Below are 20,701 nucleotides of genomic sequence, written 5' to 3'. Positions count from 1 at the left end.
AGGCTTCCAAGGGCTAGAGGTTGAGAGAGAGGGCAGAGGTTAGTCACTGGCAGTTCATTCTTCTTGATTCCCTCTTTATCTCCCCTCCCATCAGCCTATGACTCTTAAATTTAAAGCAAGAAACTGACTTTGAAATCCTTATACATTCTTCCCAAATGCATTATGTATAGCATAAACTTTGACTGGTAGCTTAAAAAACTTTCCTTCCACTCATAGGTTGGATTATTCAAAAGTCTACTTAGAAACTTCGAAGGCCATCTTCCTTCTCCTTTTGGACACCTGCTATACCAACACTACCCTGAGGGAACTGTGCCAAAGCCCAAGCCTCCTATAAATGGTGAGGGAAGTGAAGGGAAGTCACCAGGAAAAAAGTCTCATCAGTTAGGACCAACATATCTTTCCACACCTTGGAAAGAGTACAACTACAGTTCTCTGCCTTAGAAGGGGGCAAGAGGTCAAGAAATCTAGCAAAATGGGAGGGCACACAGGCAGATGTGAAGGATGCAGGAGAGACTTATAGAGAAGTGAGACTTGGTAGCTGGCCCTAAAAAGAGAAACTTGGGAGAGGAGCCTGTCCCATAAGGATGTCTAGTGAAATATAGCAGTGTATCCTCCCCTTCCATCCCCCAGGAAATTATCATCGCTAAATTTTTTACAGTTAATGCAAACATTGTGTTTTGCATTAAGGTTGGTTTTAGGAGGGAAATGAAATAGAGATAAGTCATATTTAGAAAATAAATTACCATAGAAGAAAGCAATATGTAGCCATGCCACTCTGCACAGACCATTGGTTTCATTTAGTGAGGGAGCAGATTAGCTCATTGGGAACACAGTATCTCTGAAGCTCCCTCCATGAGAATGCCATTAGATCAAATCTCCTTGATCTCAAGGAATAAATCCATTCAAACTAGCTTAACCTTAAAGGAAATTTTATTGGAAGAATAACAGGGGTATTTATTTCACAGAAGTCAAGAACCAGCAGAACATATGGGTATCATGTGGACTGGAATCAGGAATCTTGAAAATCGGGATCCCATGTAATTTTCCCTATTTGTCTAAAATCAAGTGCCCTCTTTCTTTCCTTCTTTCTGTGCATGGAGCCATAAGGGAGAATGATGGATTTGGGGGACTCTGACATGCCATTTGACTGTAAGTCAGGGCACTAGCTGAAGAATTGACTGAACATAATGTTGGAGGAACAGGTAAGGCTCGGCACATCTCAGGCACGCAATTGATACATATGGAACAAAAACAAAACAAAAAATATGTATGGTAGAGATGCATGAGAGTGCTTCTGTTTGGGAGATATTGTGGATTGTTTAAGTGCAAAAGACCAGAAGGAAATTAATTGATATATTTGGGGCTTAGAAGAAATCTCTGGCTGGCAATGGAGATTTGAATTACCAGCCTGAAAGAATAGTTTAAACATCAAGTCAATGAATCAGTCAGGGAGAATATGTAGAGAAAGGAAGAAAGGGGCTAAGGATATTCCCCTGGAAAGACACTGGCATTGAAGGGATAAGCAAAGAAAGAAGAGCTTGAGAAGGCGAATGAGCAAGATTAGTCAAAACAGTAGGAGGAAAATCAAGCGCAAGAAGAATTGCTCAAACAACAGCAGATGAATGGGTCTTCAAGTAGAGCCAGTGGGTGGATGCCAGGGCCTGGGGTGGGGGAGGGAGGGAGGGAGTGGGATGGACTGGGAGTTTCGGGTTAGTGAATGCAGTCACATTTGGACTGGATGGGCAATGGGGTCCTACCATACAGCACAGGGAACTGCATGCTATTGGGTCACTTTGTTGTACAAGGGAAATGGAAGAAACATTGTAAATCAACTATACTTTTATTAAAAAAAAAAAAAAAAAAAAGGAGAGAGAGAGGAGAAAAGAGACAAAGCCTGCCCAGAAATCAGTGTGGGGCACCAAGAGGCTCTATGGCTCTTCTTGATGAGCTTTGGTTCAAAGGTGGGCTGGGCAGAGGCCAGGGTGTGCTGGCTTGAGGAGGGAATAGGACACAGGAATATAAGCTATGGATGGGACCATTGCTAAGGGGGTGCTGTCTCTGCCATCTAATCTTCACAAACATCCTATGACTCATATTACTATCCCTATTTTATAGATAAGAAAACTGAAACTCAGATATACTTTTTCTAATAACCCAACTTCCATTTCTGATAGTAGAGCAGACAGATATTCTGAAATGCAACCCTCCTAGAGCAGAACTAAAAATGTTCCTTTTGTTGCTATGTTTTCTGCCATCATATATGTTAACTATAAATATTCTAATATATTTAATATTGGGATTTTTTTAATTTGCAAGGCCATATAGCTAATAGAGATGATGCCTATATTCAAACTGCAATCTGTCAGACCAAAAATTCATGTTCTTTCTTGGTTAGTTGCTTTGGGGGAATATTTTTTAAACTGAAATAGTACAAGTAACAATTTAAAATACCAGAAAATGTCAGGTTTTTCTTCCCTGGCCCTATTCCACATTATTTTTCAAGTGTTGAAATCAAAACTGAACACTGTTCTCTGAGCATAATCTGAGCAACACCAATTACAGTGGCTCCGGATGATTGCAGATCTACTCTGAGTGTTTTTTTCCTAGCATCTTCTCTAGAAATAAAGTAAGCCAGTTCCTTAATATTCAAGTCTTCTGTAACTATAAGACTGTGCCTTCAGTTCCCTTGAAAGGTGATACAAATTTCAACTTCATTTCCTGATATTCCATCCTCTCAAATCTTCTTTGTATCTTTTCAAAGGCTATACACAATTAAGACAGGTCAAAACTTGCACAGGAAGCCTTGGAAAATTCCTTTTGGATCAAGTTCAAGGCCTGAGGGTTGGTTAAAACCTTTGTAAATGAGTACGAGGAGGAGAGAATAATCCTTGATCCCACCCACACTGCCAAGGAAGATGTTCATCAAAGCCCAAGAGTCACCAAAGTCTTGGCCATGGCTACCTACAAATCACCCCAATTATAATTAATCCAGAGGCTGCCTGGTCATGCACTGGCCAGGAAAAGGAGTCCTGGGATTTGTCAGAGAGATTATTGTGAGAGAGAAAAATAAATAAATGGAAATTTCATTTGCTATGTTTAGGAATAATCACTTCTTACTCTTCACCTTACCATCCAAGCATGAAGAATGAGTGTCAAGAACTCCACGCCCACCTCAGGAGGAGCATAGCACAGAGTTTTACACTGAAACAAACTAACTTTCAGCAGAGATTTACAGCAAAATCATTCTTCAAATTCCCCACTATGTATTTTACAAGAAGAATATGATATGTAGGATCATGAAGTTTTAACATCCCAACATAGGCAATCATGACTAACACAATAAGGTTAATAGTTAAGGTTAACAGTAGTTAAGGTTAATCGTTAAGGTTACTGTTAAGGTTAACAGTAAGTGGAATAGGTGTGTCTTCTGATTTTTTTCAATAAAAAGACTGAATTTATAAATTTATTTCATATTTAGAAAACATGACTTAAAACTATATATACAATATATTAAACTGTTGGAAAAATAGACATAAAAGTGAAAACATATCAAATAAATATTATAAGTATTATAATAATAGATCATTTATTATTTTTTGTAAGTTATATTCCATTATAGGTGATTACAATATAATGGGTATAATTCCCTGTGCTATACAGTAAATCCTTGTTGGCTTACCTATTTTATTTATAGTAATTTTTCTTTCTTTTTTTTTTTTTTTTGCTGCACCTTTGGCAGATGGAAGTTCCCAGGCTAGGGGTCAAATCAGAGCTGCAGCTGCAGGCCTATACCACAACCACATCTGCAACCTATGCCACAGCTTGTGGCAATGCCAGATCCATAACACACCAATCAAACCCACATCCTCATGGATACTATGTTGAGTTCTTAACTTGCTGAGCCACAATGGGAACTCCCATGTAGAGCAGTTTTTAACTGTTAATCCTGTACTCTTAATTTATCTCTGTCCCAGTTCCTCACCCCTTTGGTAAACATAAGTTTGTTTTCTGTCTGTGAGTCTCCTTCTGTTCTGTATATACATTCATTTGTGGATTTTTTTAGATCCCATATGTAAGTCATATCATATGGTATTTGTCTTACTCTGACTTATTTTTTATTTTTTTGTCTTTTTGCCTTTTCTAGGGCCACTTCCCACGGTATATGGAGGTTCCCAGGCTAGGGGTCGAATCAGAGTTGTAGCCGCCGGCCCACACCAGAGCCACAGCAACGTGGAATCCACAGCTCGCGGCAACGCCGGATCCTTAACCCAGTGAGCTAGGCCAGGGATCAAACCCGCAACCTCATGATTCCTAGTCAGGTTGGTTAACCACTGAGCCACAACGGGAACTCCTGACTTACTTTACTAAGCATGATATTCTCTAGTTCCATCCACATTGCTGCAAATGTCAGTATTTCATTATTTTTAATAGCTGGGTAATATTTCATTGTATAAATAAACAATGAAATATTACTTGTTATTGCTGAGTAACATTTTATACATATATATATATACACACCATAACTTATAATAATAATATACTATATCTTATTAATCTGATCATCTGTTGATGGACATCTGGGTTGCTTCCATATCTTGGCTGTTATAAATAATTGAGATTCACGTATCTTTTGAATTAGTCTTTTCATTTTTTTCCAGATATATATGTAAGACTGGAATTGCTGGATCATAGCTCTATTTTTAATTTTTAAGGAACTTCTATACTGTTTTCTACAGTGTCCATAGCAATTTATGTTTCCACCAAGAGTGTACAAATGTTCCTTTTTATCCACACCCTTTTCAACATTTGTTATTGGTAGACATTTTGGTGACAGCCATTCTGATGGGTGTGAGATGATATCTCGTTGTGGTTTTGATTTGCATTTCTTTAATAATTAGCAATGTTTAACATCATATCATGTGCCTATTGGCCATCTGTATGTCTTCTTTGGGAAAATGTCTATTCAAGTCTTCTTTACTTTTTTCTTTTTAATTTTGGTCTTTGTAGGGCTGCACCCAAGGCATATGGAAGTTCCCAGTCCAGAGGTCAAATTGAAGCTATAGCTGCAGGCTTACACCACAACCACAGCAACACCAGATCTGAGCCTTGTCTGCAACCTGCACCACAGCTCATGGCAACACCAGATCCTTAATCTACTGAGCGAGGCCAGGGGTCAAACCCACATCTTCATGGATACTAGTCAGTTTCGTTACCACTAAGCCACAATCAGAATTCCCCTTCTTCCCATTTTTAAATTGGATTATTTTTTTTTATATTGAGTTGTATGAGCTGTTTGTATATTTTTCATATTACCTCCTTGTTTGTTGCGTCATTTGCAAATTTTCTCCCATTCCTTAGGTGGTCTTTTCATTTTTAATGATTTCCTCTGCTGTGTAAAACTTTTAAGTTTAGTTAGGTTTCATTTGTTTATTTTTGCTTTTATATCTTTTGCCTTGGGAGATTGATCTAAGAAAATATTGCTAAGAATTATGTCAGAGTGTTCTGCCTGTGTTCTCTTCTAGGAGTTTTGTGGTTTCCAGTAATAAATTTAAGTATTTAAACCATTTTGAGTTTAATTTTTGGATATGGTATAAAGGCATGTTCTAGTATCACTGTTTTACATGTGGCTGTTCAGTAATCCTAGCACCACGTGTTAAAAAGACTGTTTTTTCCTTCTTGTATATTCCTGCCTCCTTTGTCATAGATTAATTGACCATAGGTACATGGGTTTATTTTTGGGCTATTATGTGTTAATGATTTATGTGTTTGTTTTTGTGCCATTTTGATTACTGTAGCTATGTAGTCTGAAATTTGGTAGGGTTATACCTCCAGCTTTGTTCTTTTTTTCTCAGGATTGATTTGGCAATTCTAGGTCTTTTGTGGTTCTATATAATTTTTAGGATTATTTGTTCTAGTTCTGTGAAACAATGTCCTATATATTTTGATAGGGATTGCATTAAATCTGCAGATTGCTTTGGGTAGTATGGACATTTTAATAGTATTGATTCTTACAATCCAAGAACACAGGATGTCTTTCCATTTCTTTGAATCATCTTCAATTTCCTTCATCAATGTTTTACAGTTTTCAGAGTACAGGTCTTTCACCTTCTTAAGTTTATTCCTAGGGATTTTATTCTTTTTCATGTAATTTTAAATGGGATTTTTATTTTCTCTTTCTGATATTTCATTATTAATGTATAGAAATGCAACAGATTTCTGTATATTAGTCTTGTATCCTAAAAACTTGCTGAATTCTTTTACTAGTTCTAATAGCTTTTGAATGGAACTTTAGGATTCTTTATACAGAGTATCATGTCTTCCTCAAATAGTGATAGTTTTATCTCTTCCCTTTCCCTTACAATTTGGATACCTTTATTTCTTTTTCTCATCTGACTGCCGTGGCTACGATGTCCAATACTATGTTAAATAGAAGTGGTGAGAGTGGGCGTTCTTTGCTTGTTCCTAAATTTAGCAGAAAGGATTTTTTTAGCTTTTCACCATTGGGTATTATGTTGGCTGTGGTTTTGTCATAAATGGCCCTTATTATGTTGATATATGTTTCTTCTATATTCCTTTTGATGAATGTTTTTATCATGAATGGATGTTGAATTTTGTCAAATTCTTTTTCAGCATCCATTGAAGTGAATAATAGATTATTTTTAGTTTCTCATTTATATGTCTATATTTTCTAAGTGTTAAACAATCAGCATGTTATTTTTACAATAACGTCAAAGTCAATGTTTTTCACAGTCACTTTTCATGTTTAATGAATCATTTTTTCATAGTCCACAGTCATCATTTGCATCAATAGGCAATAAGGCTACAAGGAAGTCAAATGTATGAATCAAAGGTCAGAACAGGGACTAGTGAAAGTCCCAGAAGGCAGTTCTGGATCAGTATATGGCAAAATTCCTAATAAGTAAAGCTTTTAATGTACAGCAAGATCTACCTTAGGAAGTAATAAAGCCCGGTCTTTTTCTCACTGCTCCCTTTCTATGCCTACAGACTAATACAGGATGGAGAGCCTGCACCCAGGAGTCAGCCTGAGATAGACAGACCCAATGCAGAGCCTTGCAGCCAGACAGTAATGCCATTCCCACATTAATAAAGAATTAGTGGTGGATATTTTGCACAGGAAAAAAGAAGAAAATAATTCTTGAGAGCAATACAATACACAAAAATATTTTTGTTACGTGTACTTTGAACTTTTGCAGATTAGAGGCAGAATTTTTGGTCAGTAGTAAAAAGAACATGAAATACAGTAATACTTCTACCCAAATGCCTGTGACAAGAATAATATAGAGTAAAAGAAGGTCTGCAAAGTCTAGACTATAAAACAGGAGAATCCATCCTGGGTTATGGCAGAGGTAATCTGGTGAGTGCTTCCACTATTATTTTTAGTGAAGATAAACTGGAAATTAATATCAGAACCCAATGTGTGGTGGATGAATTTAAAGTCTACTGAATTAAATCCTTGAGTAAAACATAAAACTTTTGGTCTTCATGGAAGATGTAGTCATTCTTCATAAATCTTTTCTATTACTTTCAAAAATGCTAAGGAATGGAGATCGCGTCCTGGCACAGTGGTTAATGAATACGACTAGGAACCGTGAGGTTGCGGGTTCGGTCCCTGGCTTGCTCAGTGGGTTAAGGATTGGGCATTGCCATGAGCTGTGGTGTAGGTCACAGGCATGGCTTGGATCCTGTGTTGCTGTGGCTCTGGCGTAGGCTGGTGGCTACAGCTCCGATTCGACTCCTAGCCTGGGAACCTCCATGTGCCATGGGAAGCAGCCCTAGAAAAGGCAAAAAGACAAAAAAAAAAAAAAAATGCTAAGGAATCATTTCAGGAAGATTCAATAAGCAGCTATCAGGACAGCATAGATCAAGATTCTGATGGACACACTGAGGAAGAAACAGGCAACAGAGTACTTGAAACAATGATGCCTTCCAAAATCTTAATTTCTGACTTAATACACCAGTTAGAGTAAATTTAGCAGAGTATCAATCACACTGTCCAAACCTCCAGGAGGAATATTTCAGACCATGACTAAAGAAAGCTATTATAAAAAGAAATCACATTTTTAGGTGAATTACTATGTGATCTTGACGCTCCTTTACAAAAGACAAATCAACTATCTATTCCATAACAATATTAAACCATCAATGATTTCGAACTGCCCCCAGTGCACCAAAGGCTCTGTTTAAAAACTTAATATAAACATCTAAGTCTCTGAAATATTCGCCTGCTATGATGGATGCAATAACTCAATGGGGTTCTGTGCAGTGGTGCCTCCATATTTTCCCACATATAACAGAGCTCTTACTAATCCTGAAAGCCAGAAACGTATTTTATGATATCTCAGTTTCAGCTAATTATCTAAACAGATGATTTTCATTTTAATTTTTTAAATATTCCTGATTTATTTTTTATGATTTTTTCTATTTTTTATTAAAGTATAGTTGATTTACAGGGTTTCTTCAATTTCTGTTGTACTTTACAGGGTTCTTCAATTTCTGTTGTACATCAAAGTGAACCAATTACACATATAGGTACATCTTTTTTTGTGTCTGTGTGCTATCGTCCATCATATTCAAACCCAAGAGACTGGACATCGTTCCCTGCACTGTACTTCTCCTGGCTGCACCCACAGCATGTGGAAGTTTCCGAGTCATGGATCAAACTCACACGGCAATTTTGACCTGTGCCAGAGCTGCAGCAACACCTGATCCTTTACTCGCTACACCACACAGGAATTTCCAACAGATGATTTTAAAATCTAACAAATTTTCAGGAGTTCACATTATGGCTCATTGGTAACGAACCCAACTATTATCCACGGGGACACAGGTTTGATCCCTGGCCTCCATAAGTGGGTTAAGGATCCGGCATTGCCATGAGCTGTGGTGTAGGTCACAGATGTGGCTAGGATCTGGAGTTGCTGTAGCTGTGATGTGGGCCAGCAGCTGTAGCTCTGATTCGACCCCTAGCCTGGGAACTTCCATATGCCATGGGTTCGGCCCTAAAAAGACAAAAATAAATAAATAAAACCTAACAAATTTGCAAAATAAATTTGATTTTATTTTGGTCTTTTTGCCATTTTCTTGGGCCACTCCCGCAGCATATGGAGGTTCCCAGGCTAGGGGTCGAATCGGAGCTGTAGCCACCAGCCTATGCCAGAGCCACAGCAACGCAGGATCTGAGCTGCATCTGTGACCTACATCACAGATCACGGCAACACCAGATCCTTAACCCACTGAGAAAGGCCAGGGATTGAACCCGCAACCTCATGGTTCCTAGTTGGATTTGTTAACCACTGAGCCATGATGGGAACTCCCATAAAATTGATTTTAAACCAGTTTATTTTGTAAAAATAAAAACACCACTTTTAGGGCATTAAGGAAACTGGCAATCACACAAAAGTTTCACAATTCTAGGAAGACTGAGACTCACTTTCTAAAAGTTTGGCACCATAGAAGTTTAATTTTCCTTGTGCTATATGTATAATAGAATTGTCAACAGATAAACACACAGTTCCTGGAGGAAGGAAGCCAGTCTCTCTGTATCAGTTGGACCTAGAGTCACTGGAACTTTCTGGACTTCAGTGATGGATTGCATGGTGTCAGCTGTAGGTGGTTGATAACCATTGCACTAACGCAGCCTCGGACACAAGTAGCTAATAGTATTTGAGAATCCTGGTGGTTTTTAAATTCAACTGACTTCTCCAGGAAATACTCAGAATCATAAACTTTAAATTAAAGAATAAAGAATAAATATTCTACAAAGGAGACTCCTGCCACCCTACTGTTTCATAAAACACCTTTATTTTAACATATTGGTGGGGGGTGGAATTGGGATAGTAAAAGAAAAGAGAATGAAACACTTCCTTCAAATTAAAGTGCCTTAGGGTGGTTCCTCTTAAAGCAAGTTTCTTAACCAAGGTCAAAGTACACTTTCTAAATGTGAACAGATTTGGTATGTTTATATGTACCTATTTCCTAGGGAGAAAGTATAAGGTTAATTAGCCTCTCAGAAAGGTTGATAACACAAAAATGTTAATAACCATCACAATGCATGGCCTAATTTGTGAATTCATGGTTTGAAAGGTATAATTCTGTTTAGTGAAAACGTCTAATTAAAAAACAAAACAAGCTTGTGTCCAGCATGACTCAGATGGCTGGTCTCAGAAGGATCTTCTCACTTGTCTATCACCTACAAAATTCAGGTTTCTGCAGATGTGAGTAATACAGATTTTGTGGTTACATCAGAGGCAAACTTCTATCAAGACGTTACTTTTCTTATTACAGAAGAGACACCATTACAGTTAGTTATGATGCCCAGAAGGATTGTCCAATGAGTCACCTTTCTCAAGCATAAAGCCACAGAACTGACATATGTCAAGCAACTCCATAGACACAGCCCTTCCCATCACTAGAAAACATTTTTCAGTTGTACTTTCTCATGCAACTCATGGGTCATCAAAAGTGGTTTTTTGAGCATTTAATGAGATCATTGATGTGGCATTACCTAGAAAAGTTGAAGGTAATAAAGAAATATTAACAAAATCCAACACCCATCTCTGATTAAAAACCCTTCAGAAAGTGGGCATAGCGGGAACCTACTCAACATAATAAAGGCCATATATGACAAAGCCACAGCTAACATCATTCTCAATGGAGAAAAGCTGAAAGAAGTCCCACTGAGATCAGGAACAAGACAAGGATGTCCACTCTCACCACTACTCTTCAACATGGTTTTGGAAGTCCTAGCCACAGCAATCAGAGAAGTAAAAGAAATAAAAGGAATCCAAATTGAAAAGGAAGAAGTAAAATTATCACTATTTACTGATGACATGATACTATACCTAGAAAATCCTAAAGATTCTACCAGAAAACTGTTAGAGCTCATCCATGAATTTGGCAAAGTCACAGGATACAAAATGAATACACCGAAATCAACAGCATTTCTATACACTAACAATGAAAGAGCAGAAAGAGAAATTAGGGAAGCAATCCCATTTACCATCGCATCCAAAAGAATAAAATACCTAGGAGTAAACCTACCTAAAGAGACAAAAGACCTGTACTCTGAAAACTATAAGATGCTGATGAAAGAAATCAAAGATGACACAAATAGATGGAAAGACACACCATGCTCGTGGATTGGAAGAGTCAATATGATCAAAATGACTATACTACCCAAGGAAATCTACAGAGTCAATGCAATCCCTATCAAGTAACCATGGATATTTTTCACATAACTTGAACAAAATATTTTAAAGTTTGTTTGGAAGCACAAAAGACCAAGAATAGCTAAAGACATCCTGAAAAAGAAAAATGGAGCTGGAGGAATCAAGCTCCCTACAAAGCAACAATCATCAAAACCACATGGTACTGGAACAAAGACAGAAATATAGATCAGTGGAAAAAGACAGAAAGCCCAGAATTCAACCCATGCACCTACAGCCAACTCATCTATGACAAAGGAGGCAGGAATATACAATGGAGAAAGGACAGCTTGTTCAATAAGTGGTGCTGGGAAAACTGGACAGCCACATGGAAAAGAATGAAATTAGAACACTCCCTAACACCATACACAAAAATAAACTCAACATGGATTAAAGACCTAGATATAAGACCAGACACTATAAAACTCTTAGAGGAAAACACAGGCAAAACCCTCTCTGACATAAATGACAGCAACATCTTCTCAGATCCACCTCTTAGAGTGTTGACAGTAAAAACAAAAATAAACACATGTGACCTAATTAAACTTAAAAGTTTCTGCACAGCAAAGGAAACCCTAAACAACATGAAAAGACAACCCACAGAATCAGAGAAAATATTTACAAGTGAATCAACTGACAAGGGATTCATCTCCAAAATTTACAAACACCTTCTGCAGCTCCATACCAAAAAAACCAAACAACCCTATCAAAAAATGGGCAGAAGATCTCAACAGACAGTTCTCCAAAGAAGACATATGGATGGCCAAAAAACACATGAAAAGATGTTCAACATCACTCATTATTAGAGAAATGCACATCAAAACCACGATGAGGTACCACCTTCCACCAGCCAGAATGGCCATCATCCAAATGTCTACAAACAATAAATTGCTGGAGAGGGTCTGGAGGAAGAGGAACCCTATTACACTGTTGGTGGGATTGTAAATTGGTGCAACAACTGTGGAAAACCATGTGGAGATGCCTCAGAAAACTAAACATAGAACTACCATTTGATCCAGCAATCCCACTCCTGGGCATCTGTCCAGAGAAAACCATGACTCATAAAGACCCAAATACTCCAATGTTCACTGCAGCACTATTTACAAGAGCCAAGACATGGAAACAACCTAAATGTCCATTGACAGAGGAGTGGATCCAGAAGACGTGGTACATATACACAATGGAATATTACTCAGCCATTAAAAGGAATGAAATACTGGCATTTTTAGCAACATGGATGGATCTACAAATTATCATGCTAAGTGAAGTCAGTCATACAATGAGATACCAACATCAAATGCTTTCACTGACATTTGGAATCTGAAAGAAGGACAGACTGAACTTCTTTGCAGAACAGATGCTGACTCACAGACTTTGAAAAACTTATGGTTTCCAAAGGAGACAGTTTGGGGGGTGGGGGGATGTGCTTGGGTTGTGGGATGGAAATCCTGTGAAACTGGATTGTGATGATCATTGTACAACTATAAATGTAATAAATTCATTGAGTAATTAAAAAAAAGAAATATTAGCATTCACTCCATCCAGCAGAGTGAAAAGAACAAAACGTTTGCACTGTACAAAATAAGGTCAAATTTCAGCTCAGGATCTGACTGAGTATATAAACCTGGCTTATTTAAAATTTCCATTTCCTCATCTTTGAAATAAGTCTTCTAATATCCGTCTTGTTGGATTGCATGGCATATTTTAAAATGAATAATTTTCATTAATACTCTCCAAATGAACAGCTTCTCCTTGTTCTGCACTCAAGCTAGGAAATAGCTACCCCAAAGAGAGACCTAGAAAAGAGAAGGGTACCCTGAGACAGTAGGTTTCCCTCTGATCATTCGTTGAATGGAAATGGAGGAAGAAACCATAATTTGAAAAGATGCGTGCCCCTCAATTTACAACAGCAAAGACATGGAAGTAACTTAATGTCCATCGACAGAGGAATGGATAAGAAGATATGAATGTATATATATGTATATACACACATATATATATTATAGACAGAACAGAATATTAGCCATAAAAAAGAATGAAATAATGCTATTTGTAGCAACATGGATGGGCCCAGAGATTATCATACTAAGTAAAGTAAGTCATATAGAGAAAGACAAATATCATATGATATTGCTTATATGCGGAATCTTAAAAATGATGCTGTGGCTGTGGCATAGGCCAGTGGCTACAGCTCCGATTAGACCCCTAGCCTGGGAACCTCCATATGCCTCAGGAGCGGCCCTAGAAAAGGCAAAAAGACAAAAAAAAGATACAAATATACATTTATGAAAAACAGAAATAGACCCATACACATAGAGAACAAATTAATGGTTACCATAGGGGAAAGGGGGGGAAGGATAAATAGGAGTTTGAGATTCACATATACACACTATAAAACTATGCTATAGTTTATAATGTATAGCACATTAAAACATACACACTATATATAAAATAGAAATAGAAAAGAGATTACTACTGTATAGCCCAGTGATATTATATTTTGTAATAACCTATGAGGGAAAAGAATCTGAAAAAGAATATGTATATACATATATAACTGAATCACTTCACTCTATACCTGAAACTAACACAACATTCTAAATCAACGATACTTCAATTTAAAAAAAGAAGGAAAATGGAAAGGCAGAGGAAGAGAAGAGGGTATAAGATAATACTACTAGTATGGTTCAGATACATTTATTAATTTAGAAGTGTTGACCTAAGACTAGAACTTCCTTTCATAATAGTTCAAAGGGAAATTCATTTTTATTTATAAAAACTACTCCAACAAATACACTTACAAAAATAATATTAACTCTATTATTACTGTGTTTGTTAATGAAATTGTGGATTTTGGTATAACAGATCAGTTTTGCTACTGTGCCAACCTGAGGGAGAGACAAGTAGGAGGCAGTTCTCAATCTGGTTTTCTTTAGTCTCACTAAAGATCCCACTCAGGTATAGGAGTGGCGGGGCTTCTCTTACACAGACAGACACACACACACACACACACACACACACACACACACACACACACACACACAAACCAGATATCTAGGTCCACACTTTATCTCAGGTGGTTTAGTGAAGCCTGGGATATTAAAGAGTTTTTGTCTCTTACAGGATTAATTTATTTTTAAAAATATTTATTGAGCATTTACTATATATGAGACACTCTTCTAGGTGTTTGGGATATATCTGTGAATGATAGAGATTTCTGCACACGTGGAGCTTGCATTTTAACAGAGGGAGACAGACAATAAATAAAAGATAATAATAGAGTAAAGCAGAAGGTTAGAATGTGGCAAGTGCTATTTAAAAAAAGGAAAAATAGATCAGGGTAGGAAAGACTGGGAGCACCAAGAGTGGATTTAGGTTGGGCTGTAATTTTAAATAGGATGGTCTGTGAAGATCTCTTTGAGGAAGTCACTTTTGAGCCATGACAGCTGAATTTTTAGATGAGGGTGCTTCTAGAGAGGAGGAACAGCTAGTGCAAAGGCATTAAGATGGCAGCATTTCCGAGGTGCTTAGGAAAAGCAAGGAGGCCAGCATGGCTACAGTGCAGGGAGCAAGGGGGAAGCTATAGGAGATGGGGGTCAGAGAAATAATACAGGTGCATTGGCAGTCAAGACCATGTGGGCCCCTGGAAAGGATTTGCTTTTCATTCTGAGCTTGGAATTTAGATGGCAACCTCGCAAATCTTGGTGGCACAGATGGACACAGTTTCCTCTAGACAATCAGGGATAACCTACCAACTACTTTTGGAGGATAGTCTCAGCCAGCATGGACAGGAAGTACAAAAAATAGGGATTCTGTGTAGACCATGATCAGAGGTTTCTCAAGGCCAGCTAGGTGGTGTTTGGATCCTGGCATTGCTTCTCCACACAGTATCCCTCCAGGCTCAGACCCTGGTCCCTATTATTACAGACTTCACCCCTGTACATGCTCTCATTTCTTTCCTTCTTCCCAGCCCAGAGAATCCTTTCTAACCTCAAGACTGGGGGAAACCTGATTGTTCCTCATGAGAATTTTCTTCTCCATCAATTTCTATGCGTTGCAGTCTCTCCCCTTTCTCCTTCTCCAGAGACAGGGTAAATATTGACTCAGATTTGTTGCTATTTCTGTGTGTCACTCCATTCCCAAATAAGTAGAGACAACAAATGCAGCACAGTTGTCTAAAAAGGGAAAAGGAATACCCATGAGGTAAAAAGATAAATAACAAAGCACACCAACTAATATTTTTAAAATACACTTGCCACCTTTATTTCAAACTATTTGTTCAACAAGCTTTTACTGTACACTTTCCATGAGCCAAAATATATGCTAATTGTGAAGAGCCAGCTATAAATGAAGCCTAATCCTTGCCATCTAGGATCACACAGGCTAGTAGGAAAGGAAGATGGGTACCAATTAATTATAGCATGTGAATAGTGGCAGTATAGCAGGAAGCATGCAAAGACGAAAGTTAGTCTCACGAAGACAGCATGCAGTAAGGTGCACTGATGGCAACATTTTTCTAAACCCAGGCAACTGCTAGGGCTGGTCATTCACGTGAAGAGAATGTGAAGAGACTTAACAAAGAGGCTCTTCTAATCAAAAGAGACATGCTAGATTTCCAGCACAGAAGTGCAGAATATCACATTTCACAAGAACTCAGATCTGTGACATGAGCAAGTCCTCCTCATGCCCTAAACAAAGACTTGGGGGCGGGGGAAGGAAGGTGTTCATGAAACTCTTTCAATATGTATTTCTCCAGTACAAAAATGTGCTCTAAAGTGAGGAAGAAATCTCGTAGAAGTTGAAAAGTCGGTTAAGATTTTAGTGGGAGGAGAGACACAGGAAACATTAAACTTGATGGAAATGTCAGGAAAACATCAGCAGCCTGGTCAGCTCAGCTCACTTTGAGTCATTGCCCTCTCATTTATCAAGTATCTGTGTATGCAGTTCACCTCACACACTTTCATATGATGACTTCCCAACAAAGTATGGGGGGTTCAGGAACCTTTTTCCAGCTCCTTTCTCCAGCTCTCTGGGGAAGAGGAGACAAGCCTACCCAGGGTGGCTAAAGCAGTTGCTCTGTTCCTCATCTGTATGTCCCATGCCTCTCTTCCCCCATGTCTGTGCAAAGATGCCTGCTTCCTGCCTCAGTTTCCTTCTTACTCGTTCAAAAAAAGCTCTGCCTTTGCTAGTGGATTATGCCAAAGTATAATCTTTAAATACGGAATTATTATCAAATGTCCCCTTTGGAAAGTTTTCATTTCTGCCCCCCTCCCCTTTGCTTTTTGGCATCTCAGGACTGGCTGGACAACACAACAGCTCTCTCTGCCTTTTTGACATGACTCTCCATTTAGCAGCTGATGACTCCCAGTCAAAATGAGTCTTATTCTTCTACTGAGATGAGATAAAATGTGTAAACCCCTTTTTGGTTCCCAAAAGACACTTGCTGCCTGGACTCTGATCTGAAAATAAACTCACATTACACAGCAATTACACCATTGTTACCATCACCCTGGAAACAGGAACTTGGGTGAAACGACTGATCATGCAATTTCCTATATTGAGGGGGCTACACAAGGATACAGGCAGGCTTCTAGAAAGCAGTATTGGAGAACAGAGGAAGAAGCATTTAAATCAGCCTTGCAGAGCCAGCAAAGTCTGCTCCCAAGAAAGGAATTATGAGCTGACATTTGGAAAACAGGAATATTTGTTCACTAGGGTAATATGAGACCCCAAAAAATGATAATTAAAAAGTTTTTAAGACTGTTAAAATGTGTTGGTAAGGGTTCAGACTTCAAATGAGAAAAGCAAATTTTCCAAAGATGATATCAAAAAGCAGGGGCTTATAAACTGTATTTATGTCACTGGAACACTATGAATTGATAAGAATTTGAAGAGGAAGTGAAGGGATGACCGAAAAAGCAGAGTCCCTTACCTAGCTCACCCAGATCAGCTTCATTGTATATACTGTAGTGTCACCATTTAAAAAAAAATAAAATCTATTAGAAAAACATAATAATGTCTACTAATGATTTTTTTAAAAGATTTATAAAACATAGTATTGGAAAAATTCATTCTTGGTCTGTTTAAGCACAGCACCATGGGAAGCCCTAGACATTTCTGAGAATATTCTACTATGAGTTAGACCAATGTGTGTCTGCAAGCTCTGACTTCATTGTGGGGCAACAGCACTATTTGGCTCCTCAGATCTCAACTGTGAAATGATAAAACTCCTAGGCCCAGGAGTTCCCATCATAGCTAAACGGTAATGAACCCAACTAGTATCCATGAGGACATGGGTTCAATCCCTGGCCCCGCTCAGTGGGTTAAAGATCCGGTGTTGCTACGAGCTGTGGTGTAGGTCGCAGATGCAGTTTAGATCTGGCATTGCTGTGGCTGTGGTGTAGGTTGGCGATTACAGCTCCAATTTGACCCCTACCTGGGAACTTCAATGTGCCTCAATGCAGCCCTAAAAAGAAAAAAGATTAAAAAACAAAACAAAACAAAACAAAAAAACGACAACTCCTGAACCCAAACAGAAAGTTGTAAGAGTTTCAAGGAATAGAAAAAGGAACTCCGTGAGCAGTAAGACTGAGGTCTGTGGGACGGGCCAGTGCCTGGCAGCTCCCCAAACCTGGTCTCCATCATCTGGGGCTTCCAAAAAATAGATTTCTTCCCTGGCCCTCCTCCTCACTCTGCTGTGGCTTCCTGTTTAGTTTGCATTTCGGACCTGATATTAGCCAAAGACTCTTCCAGGTTGCACTTGGCATTTCTATAGCCAAGCTATGGAGTCCCTGTGACTCTAACTTTGAACTTTCCCAACGATTTAAATTCCTCCTTGAAAACACATGTTCTCACTCCACAGGGGCCCTCTTAGTTTAAAAAACATGCACGACTGATGTAATACCGTTTTGACTCCTAAACTATGCCCCAGATGATGATCAATGATGTTTCCTAAATACTAGGAGAATTGCTTGGAATTTTTAACTAAACAAAAATTCTGCTAAAAATCTTGAAAGAAAACTATTCCTCATTGACAAGACTGAAAAATTATGCCTTGCTTTTCTACATCTCAAGACAAATGAAGGCTCCAAGACTCCAGCTGGTAGAAGGAATTTGCTTATTTTCAGGACCATTAATCAAAATGCATTCTAAATGTCATCCTTACCAAGTAAATATTAATTTTCATGAATCTTCCTGGAGGCACTAAAGGTCTGCAGCTACTTGCTGATGTGGTCATTCATACTGCAGTCACATCAGTACTAGACTTAGAAAACAAATTGTTGAAAGATGAGAAAATGGACCTGCGTCTTCCTAGAAATCCACAATGGATTTGAGGAAAAGGAACTTCAGTTCAACACTTTACTCTATAGTTGAAGAAACCAGAAAGGTTTAGCAGCTTTCCCACAATCACAAGCATCCTTTTTGTCCTCAGACTTTATCTGCAAAATAATACTTCCAGCCCAAAATGAATTCAAACCGTGGTACAGCCGGAACCAGGGACTGATGTGGGGTTCTTCCTACCATTCCCCATAGTAAACAAAAGAGAAAGTGAAGACTGTAGGCCTGACCAAGGCACTAGAAGTTCAGGAGGACAGGAGCATCTGAGTTATGTTTATATTTCTAGTAAATCCCCTAACAGAAGACATGTTTAATCTGAGGTCAATGAAAATGAGTCACAGTATAGGAGTGAAAATTTCAGCATCAAATGAAAGAAATGGGGCCAAAACTTCTGTTCCCAATGCTACTATGAGAACTGGTGCAAGAATGGTTGCACGAGGAGCTCCCGTCGTGAAGCAGTGGTTAACGAATCCAACTAGGAACCATGAGGTTGCGGGTTCGATCCCTGCCCTTGCTCAGTGGGTTAATGATCCGGCGTTGCCGTGAGCTGTGGTGTGGGTTGCAGACGCGGCTCGGATCCCGTGTTGCTGTGGCTCTGGCGTAGGCCGGTGGCTACATCTCCGACTGGACCCCTAGCCTTGGAACTTCCATATGCCGCTGGAGCGGCCCAAGAAATAGCAAAAAGACAAAAAAAAAGAATGGCTGCACGAGAACTCCTGGAATTACTGAAATACCCAGATTGCAAGGCCCTCAGAGGAGATTCTGACATAGGAGATCTAGGGCTCAGAAATCTGCACGCTGTAAGACAAATCTGTCTGATGAAACTTTGAGGCCCTTTTTTACACTGCCCTTCTGTTAAAGGACCCTTCCTTCAAGTTTTCAAAATCAGTAGGATTTTTTCCTATAGGGCCAACTAGGAAAGATGTGAGATAACCAAAAGAAATACCTTTCAGTTGTGTCCTGCTTGTCTGTTTGCAGTTAACAATGCTCCCTGTGACAGGTCACTTGTACATAAAATGATGAGGAGGATGACAGCCACCATAGCAATAACCAGGGACAAAGTCTACTAGACCAGCTTGAATGTGTGTAAGAATCACCTGGGGATCCTATTAAAACACAGAATCTGAGTCAGTAGGTCTGAGATGGGACCTGACTAAAAAGTTCTGTGCTCTTCTTCCTTCCTGCTTAGGGGGATACCACTTTAGGACATGAGGTTTGCAGTTGCTGCCGCAATTTTGTGACTACACGATGAAAGTTTATACAAATGTTCTCACATCACTGAGTACCGACACAGACCTGGAATGGGCTACCTCTTAGCTCCTTGTTATGGAGGAAAAACAAACCTCAGTTGCCTAAGAAACTTTTAGTAGGGTATGCCACTAGATGTAGCTGAGAGCATATTACTAATACAATATGCTTCTCCTTATTTTTATGTAAACATTTTAAAATCTAATACAGACTTCCAAAAAAGAACAATGAGTAAATCTATGCTTAAAAAGTTTTTGAGTTATCGCTTATTGATTTGGGTTATAAAATGACACTCAAACGTGTTAGCTGAACCTAGATGCATACAATGAAATGTGGAAAAATTTTTACACAAGTTTTAATAGAGGTAATCATTTATACATTCATTTATTTATTCAACTGTGAAGAAAAAGTGCTGCGTGCCATTCCAGTTCCACAAGGATCAAGCCATTAGCCATTGCAGTCACCCACTGACAGTGCACCCTGCAGGGATTTCAGAAAGGAGACAGACAGGAAGCATTCTGTGCTTTGAATATACTGACCTCTAGATAAGATACATAACTAAGGAAAAATTTCTACAACCCCAGATTCTTACATCTTTCTATACCTAGAAAAGCACTAAAATCATTAATTGGTAATACCTATCTTTGTGACTAGCAGTAATTTTTTTATATTTGACTACATGTTTTCCTAGCAAAAAAAGTTCATATGTACCCTGGTTCCTCCTTTACCTCTTCAGAACAATTCCTCAGAGCTCTCTCAGAGGCTGTCTCCCAAGCTATAGTCCTCAGTAAGTTCCCTGAATAAAACTTTGTGCACAATTTTACATCATGCATTTTTATTTCAGTCAACACAACAAATATTTATCTGATATGTTCTAGGCAGAAGAGGCA

Source organism: Sus scrofa, chromosome 1 (assembly GCF_054392235.1).
Source record: "Sus scrofa isolate SSC_HxYL_T2T_F1_AM1 chromosome 1, Sscrofa_HxYL_maternal_Yorkshire_Landrace_v2.0, whole genome shotgun sequence".
Lineage (NCBI taxonomy): Eukaryota > Metazoa > Chordata > Mammalia > Artiodactyla > Suidae > Sus > Sus scrofa.
The sequence above is the reverse complement of the archived record's forward strand: the minus strand, read 5'-3'. Positions refer to the sequence as shown.